The sequence below is a fragment of the Argiope bruennichi genome, chromosome 6, assembly GCF_947563725.1.
Source record: "Argiope bruennichi chromosome 6, qqArgBrue1.1, whole genome shotgun sequence".
Taxonomy (NCBI): Eukaryota; Metazoa; Arthropoda; class Arachnida; order Araneae; family Araneidae; genus Argiope; species Argiope bruennichi.
The window spans coordinates 54,873,228-54,881,879 of NC_079156.1; positions in this window are offsets into that span (position 1 = coordinate 54,873,228).

An 8,652-nucleotide genomic window follows, 5' to 3' on the forward strand; every position below is an offset into this window, starting at 1 on the left:
ACATCAAAATATCGGATAATTTTAATAATTCGAAATTAAATAAATTTTCTTTTAAAAAAAGGCTTTTTGGGGCATATTTTTAACCTCAAATGCACATATGTGCTAAATTTATCAGTTCTAGATCGAACAAGCTCCCTGCAGAGCCCTGATACAGAGACACCAACCTCGCGCACGCAATCACATCTATTATTTTTTAGATAAAACATTCTTAAGAAAGGAATGTTTTTGAACTTCTGTTGATTCAGTGATTAAGTGCATTTCTATTGTCAAACAACGAAAGAAACATTCGTTTAAATTGAATAAACAAGTAATATTTTATGTATTTTTTTTAATTTTATTTGAGTAGTAATTACTGACAAATAAAATGGTATGGTACACTTCCCTTTATATAATTATTTCTTTTGATTTTGTGTTTCTAGAAATGTTAATTTATTCCATGAAAGGCAGATATTTAATATTTAGAATAAATTTAATTATTTATCATATTTTGCGTACTCTTATGCTAAGAGTATGAAGAGAAAATATTGCACAGATCTTAATAAATGGATTCGATTGAAATCGAAATTTGATATTTTAATGAAACTATATTGACATTTTAGGCATAATTTGCATTGACATTTTAATTAATACACATTTATTAAGGTGTATGTACACACTAGAAGGGTTTTTTTTTAAATTTTAGCTTTAAAAATCCAGTTTTTTCACAGTAGATCCTTAATATATGTTTAAACTCATTTCAGGGAGAAAAAACCATATTACACTAATTATTAATTAATTAAATAATATTTAATCTAATCAGCGTATTTTTTGAAACATGATATCTTAAATTCTAATTTGTACAGACACACAATTCTATTTGGAAATTATGCCTAATATTAGTCTTCATGTTGTCTGCCTCAATCAAGTTATAAAAAAATATAGTTTTTTTTAACAATTTTTTCATTAACGATGAATAGAAAAAGCGAGATTTTTTCTGTAATTTTAACTTTTAAATAGCTATTAAAAGTTTATTTCTATAAATACAACTTTTATTGAGGTAAAAACTATCCGCTATTTCATACAGATTATTTTAATATATAAATAATTGAATTTGGTTCATTTCTTGTTGAGTTATGATTGTTTGAATGAAGCAACATAGTGGGAAAATATCATTCTTCATAAAATGAGTTTTTTTTAAAAAAACCGTAACTAGTTTTTAATGAAAGCAGCTCAAGAAAAATAATTATAACTCGAGAAATATTTCGAATATTGACGACATCTTGGTATCGTTTGAAAGCTAAAGGATCAGAGAACATTATTAAGCAATAAAAAAAAATATTCGATATTTTGAACGATTTTCGAAGTTTTAAGTGTGTACATACACCTTAAAATTACACATTTAAGTTACGCATAATTATTACACATAATTAATTTACATGTACATTACATATTACATTTTAGACACAACGAGAATTCAAAAAATGCATTGATGGTTTACGTTTCACTTTTAAAAAATGACAAACACATTAAGATTTTGTCCCAATGGCACACCAGCTGGACAACTGGCACCCAAATCATATATATCTACAAAGGAGGGGGTGACTTGACCCTCCCCTACTAATATACCACTAATGGCTTTTGTTATACATGACTGTGAAAAGGGTAATTTCAATAATGTACACTTAAACTTTTATTTAAAGTAAAAACATTAAGAAGAGTAATTAATTTAAATATACACAAACATGAAACAAAGATTTTCATCATCTATGTAGTTACTATCCTTGAATAAGATTTCTTTACAAATAATGTTTCTTTCGCTATTGTTTTTTAAATTATCGATAAATTATTAAACTGACATTATTCATTTTCTTTCTAGGTGCCAGTGACATCTAGGCCAGTGGGATCCAGACTAATATAACGATAGGAGTGGACTTGCCCACACCCGATGGATGCACCACTATTGGCTTCCATTATATATGGCTGTGAAAGAGGTACTCTATATTTTTATTTAAGATAAAGAAATCGATTGGAGTAAGTAATTTAAATATCCACAAACATAAAAAATTGATATAACATTCTACATAGTTGCTATCCTTGCATAAGATTTCTTTACAAATAATGTTTCTTTCGCCATTGTTTTTTAAATTATCGATAAATTATTAAACTGACATTATTCATTTTCTTTCTAGGTGCCAGTGACATCTAGGCCAGTGGGATCCAGACTAATATAACGATAGGAGTGGACTTGCCCATACCCGATGGATGCACCACTATTGGCTTCCATTATATATGGCTGTGAAAGAGGTACTCTATATTTTTATTTAAGATAAAGAAATCGATTGGAGTAAGTAATTTAAATATACACAAACTTAAAAAAGGGATATAACATTCTACATAGTTGCTATCCTTGCATAAGATTTCTTTACAAATAATATTTCTGAGGCCATTGCTTTTTAAATTGTCGCTAAACTACAAAACTGACATTATTTACTTTCTTTTTACTTAAAAGAATTTTTCCGTCCACTCTTCCAAAGATTCAAAAGCTTAAACCGAATACCCAATCAAAAACACGATGTTCCTGACTCGCATCAGACATGGCGTGTCTCAAAATATACCAATCATAACCCCCCTCCCCTTTACTTTTTCTTAGAGAATCTGCCTTGTGTCACATGTCACTTGTTGAGTAACGTCGCCTAACCGAACGTCTTAAATTAATAACAGAGCTCTGTCAATCTTCATAGAAGATTGTAAACAGTTTATTCTATTTCGTCAGTTTATACCACAGAGGAAAAAAACTGAGCGAAAGGACAGATATCCGAAGTTAGGTTTACGTTAGAGAACTCGATGAATTTATCAGTTGACGTTGGGCGCAGGAAATGACAGGGCAAAAAATAAGAAGACCCACAAAATTTGACAGAATTCGTGAGGCGGCAGACAAGAATCGATGTGTTTTGGACATTTTTTCTCCTGATTTCTCTTCGAAATTATCTTCTTGAAACAAGAAAATGTGAGTTAGTAGTTTGTAATGGTTTGTTGAAGTAATTCTCCATAAGATAATTTTTAATAAAGATAAAATGTTAAGGGCAATATTACATTAAGAAATTTGATGAAATTATCTTAAATATAAACTTTTGGAATCTCTGGAAAGAAGACCTGCATAGTACATATATCGGTTTGATGAATACACTGTTTACTTAATTGAAATGAATTGAAAATGAAAGGAATAAAACACAATAATAATAATAATAATAATTTGGTGAATTGTAAAATTAATATAAAAATTTATAAAAGAAACAGTTAAAACGTTTTCTTGTTGCTGTATTAAATATTTATCAATTGCATAAATATATTACAATTACTTTGAGAGTAAATAAAATATCGAAAACATTTTTTTCTGGAAAAAATAAAAATCATATAAAGCAACGAAATAAAAATAATTTGTGCAAAAAAATATTTCTTTCATGGTTAAAAACATTCCGTTGTTTTGCTCTCAATTTATAATTGGTAATAGAAGATAAGCATTCATTATTTTTGATATTAATTATTGTTCATTTATCAATTTTGTTAACTATTTAATCCCTTAAAAAGTTTGTGTAAATATGTGATTTTTAGCAAGGTATGCATAATGTCCTTTTCATTAACACGCGTTTTTCTTTGTGGCTGATAAAAATATTGTATTAATGGAATTTCTCTGAACAAATATGTCTAATATAATTATTTTAATTAATTATCTCATAGATTATCTCATACTTTTATTAAAAAATCCGTATTTTTCAAAAGAAAATATCAATTAACAAACTAAATAATAATTTTTCAGCATTGCCTAAGCAAATAACCTATGTACAGGCTAGGCTATATACTAAAAATGTTATAATTTGCCATGAAATAAATCATAGATGCAGACTTTTCGTGAAGACTAACGTTTTAAAATCCTGTTTTAGAATCAATAAAAGTTGAATCAATACTTAAATTGGATTAGATTTTTTAAAACATCAAATGTTACTTTATGCTCATACAGTGTTGACTCATATACTTACAACAAAAATACATAATTAATAAAAAATGCACTATAGTTTCAGAAATTCAGGATGAACAAACGAATCGATTTTACTCCAATATATTCATATAACTTAAACTAAAATGTGTTGTCTCATTTTACACATTACAATTAGACAACTAAGTATTTAAGACCTTGGAAATACAATTTTATTAATTTACCAAATGTTTCAAAGCGCAATAACTTAAGCTTTCCAAATATAAAATTCGTGATGATAAACATTTACACAGTCAATATCTTTCATAATTCCTTTACACAACAAGCCAAAAATATATAAATGTGAATTTTTGTTTTTATAATACATCTAGATTTCTAACAATTTTTTTATTATTATTTTGCCTTAAAATTTGATAAATACTTGTCGTATTTGTGAAGAAGACTTTGTTTAATCTACCACAAAATTCACACAAAGCCTACAATTTAACTTTCAACAGTTTAACTTTCTCCTACTCGGCTTGTAATCCTTTCCAATGAAACATCACTTTCATATTTCTCAAAACCTGTCTCATCTTCCCTTCCTAACAATCAAAATAACCGAACACCCCACTCCAAGGCATAAAATACGCTACAACTAAGATTACATCAGACGATCTGGTAAAATCCCCCTCCAGCTTCCAACTAAGGGAACATTTTCAAAAACCCCGCTGGTAAATCAAACACGGAAAATTTTAAGAAGTTCGCGGGAGCTTCATCGTTTGGTGCCTTGTTTGCCGTAAAGATTACACACCGGAGTTTACAGGCCACTTTGCACGTGTAGTTTATAAAGACCCCTTTGATGCCAGGATCTAGAAACTGGATGAATTCATGCCCGTAACTTGAGGTGGGTTGAGTCGTGACCTTCCTACCCTATTGCTACAATCAGAACTTTCCCGACGTGAGACCCGATAGACCGTTATTTCTTAATTGGGCGCCATGGAATCTGGAATCTCGGTCTAGAATACGGAAGTGAGGAAATTTAGAATAGAATAATTGAAGTGTTTAAAGTGGTTAGTCTCGTTTAAAAGCGCTGCAGCTTCTGGAATGAAGTTTGCTCGATTTGAAGTTTGAAAACTAAACTGGAAAGATTAGCAAGTGTTTGAGTTGAATCTCGAGGAAATCTCTAATCAAATTAATTGATAGTAACATCGGTATTCTGTGTGACGTATAAAGGAAATTGCGTCGTCTGTGGATACAAATTATGTGTGTCCTTGTCGTGTATATTAGAGGTACGTCATTAATATTAGAGAATCGTTTCAACCAATTGAAGCTTTAATTTTTATCCATTTAATTGTCCGATAATGCATTCCATACGTTTGAAGAATTTTTGTCACACCGAACGAACATTCAGAACTAGTTAATATACCCAATCTTTTCCGAGGTTGAAATAATTTTTCAGCACTTTTAATACAAGAAATACTTTCGTAATTTTTTACTTTTACTTTTGTAATCATAATATACAAAGTCTATTAAGCATCGGTATTTATATAATTCAAATGAGAATATGAATTAAGCAAACGATTTTTGAAATCCGACACAGAAATTAATTTTCGTTATAAAAAAATCAATTCTTGTTACTTAATTGCTTTTAATTTTCTTCACAATTATGGAGTATAAAAAAATTCAATGTACCTTTTGACACAATTATAATCATATTTTCATTTATAAAAAACACTACTCCCTTTATCGACAATCTGATTTTTCGATTAATATTTGCTAAAATTGTCAATTCAATTTTGTATGTAACTTAGTCTCTTAATAACTCCTTCAGAAAATATTTTAAATTTCCAAATTTTGATAGTCATATAATTCTTACTATTACAGAAACCTCAGTTTGTTCTATTCACTGCATTATATATCTCCTTAAATCGTGGGAGCTCCTTTAAAATTTGAACTTTAAATTGAAGTGGAAGGGATTAAAAATTTTTTGCTAAAACTAAATACGAATACAAAAAGTAGACTCACTCAGCATCGATATCCTATATACAGAATATTTTTTTTTTGTAATCTATGTAATGTCTTAACGAGTTTCTTTCATAAAAATTTATCTGATTCATCATAAAATTCACTTCTTACTTTTATTTTCGGAAGATATTTTTGTTTTAACATTTTATTTCAATTTTTAAATTTTTTGAGAAGTACATTTATTAAATAAATATTTTATACAATTATTTGGTCTTACGAAGCTATATTTAGTGAAATATTTTTGGAGCTCTTTTTTTTTAGATTGAAAAAAAAAATTCTACCTCCTGCTATCAAATTTGGTCAAGTTATTGAGGTTTGAATATTGCAACGGTTTCAGATCTGATAATTGTTGATTAGCAGATCTTATTTTTGATGTCCAATGGAATGATCTAAAATCAAGCATTTTAGTAAGATAATCATATTCAGATAACTGACGTATTTCATGTTATTTGTCAAATAATTTTAATGTTGGAGCATTTGCCGTGTCTTAGTTCTCAACGCAGCATTATTCTCTAATTATCCTACCAATAGTTTTATTTGCCTGGTTTAGTTTATAAACTCATCTGTGATGATTATTGATTAAATGAATGTAAGGAAGAAAAAAAAAATGATTTGGTATGTTCGCAAAAGAATCAAACATAATGATTTAAAAAAGAGAAAAGTATCTTTCGTCGTTTGAACCAGAATCTTTTATTAAAAAGGATACGTTGAGATTTCGCCCATGATTGAAATTGTAGAAGAATCAAACGATCATAAAAGATGTGTCAGTCTACATCGCGATACTAAAGAAAAAGTAGTCGAAGTTTTTCCCTAGTGATTTTACTGCTGAGTTTTTGATGGGGATTTCTTTAACATGTGTCGATTTAGGAAAGGGAATGTTTAAAACAATGTTGTAAGCGTTAGCGATTTTTATCGGAGTGTGGGAAAGTGCTGAGGTCATCAGTTTTCATTCATGCTGAGATCATCATTTTAAAATAAATATTGTCTAATTTAAGATGAAATTAATTGGTATTTAAATTAGGCTAAAAAATAACATTAAATACATATTTTTACAATTTTATTAACTTCAAAAATATCTCATATATCTGAATACATATAAATTACGTGTCACGTTGTTTGTCCGCGATGGACTCCTAAACTACTTAACCGATTTTAATCAAATTTGCATACCGTGTGCAGTTTGATCTAACTTAAAAGATAAGATAGCCCTTTTTGAATTTTTAATTAGAATTTTAATTATTAATTAAAAACTAATTTTCTCACCAAAAAAATCTTTTCATTTTCCCCATCGCCAAATGAGTACGGCTTCAGTTTTTCTTCCCAACAGTCATGAGGCTAGGCTTAAGATTTTTCGGCTGATTATTTGAAACAATTCTATTTTCTTAATGTTTGATGCATTTAAAATTAAACATTGTTAATGAATCAATCTTTCAGATTTATTCTGAAGAACTTTTGAATTAGAATAAAACAGAATAAAGGAAATTAAAAATTTCTAATCTGCATAGCGTTACCCCAACTGGCGTAGAAAAACTCACACATTTGCGTTACCGTAACTGGCGAAGAAAATTCCCGCATGCGCATTGTGTTCTGATTGTTGACGTGACAACCATTATCAACAGATGATTTAAATTATTTTTAGGTTAGTTGAACGTTTTTGTAATTAAATTGTATTTATGTTAGTTATATATTTTTTGTATACCCTTATAGTTTTAAGTACATCGTTTTTTAAGTAGTTTTTTTTAACCTGTTTTCAACCGATTATTTTAAACGATTCGTTTTATTTTTAGTGTTTAATGCATTTAAAATTAAACATTGTTAATTAATCGTTCTGGTCATGATGAATCTGAGAATATTTTGTTGACAAATTCTTGAAATATTACATAAATTAGGAAAGATATTCTTTAGTGCCCATAAAGTTTAAACGCTCAGTGACTGTTTTCAGTAATCATATTACAAAAAAAATACTTTGTTTCAGTAAAAAATATTATTATATTAATTGCAGATTAATCCTTTCCACTTTAATTTATAGTATAAATTCTACGGGAACTAACAGAAAATGAGAGAGATACATATTACGTTATGACTGAAGGCGTTTATAATATTATGAGTGAATTATATGACTATGAAGTTTTAAAATATTTTGATGAAGAAGCTATTAAAGTAGGAATTGCATAAAATATTTAATTATTAAAATTTTAACGAACATTAAGATTGGCGAACCGGCTGGTCGCCAAAGGCGGCTAATGTGTGTGTGTGTGTGTGTGTGTGTGTGTGTGTGTGTGTGTGTGTGTGTGTGTGTGTGTGTGTGTGTGTGTGTGTGTGTGTGTGCGTGTGTGTGTGTGTGTGAGAGAGAGAGAGAGAGAGAATTTTTATTTCCATAATACATGTAGCTTTCTAACAATTCAAAAATGTTTCTCCTTACATTGAAAACTTTTTTTATTATTTTACCGTAAACATTGGTAAGTACTTGTCGGATTTGTTGGAGAGACTTTGTTTAATCTACCCCGAAACCTCATACATGCCCTACAACTAAATTTCTGCAATTTAACTTTTTCTGACTCGCTTCTTGCAACTCTCGTATTTCCTTCCTAGTAATCAACAAAGAAATGAGCACCCCATTCCTCATAAAATACTCTACAACTAAACTTACATCAGACGATCTGGTAAAATCCCCC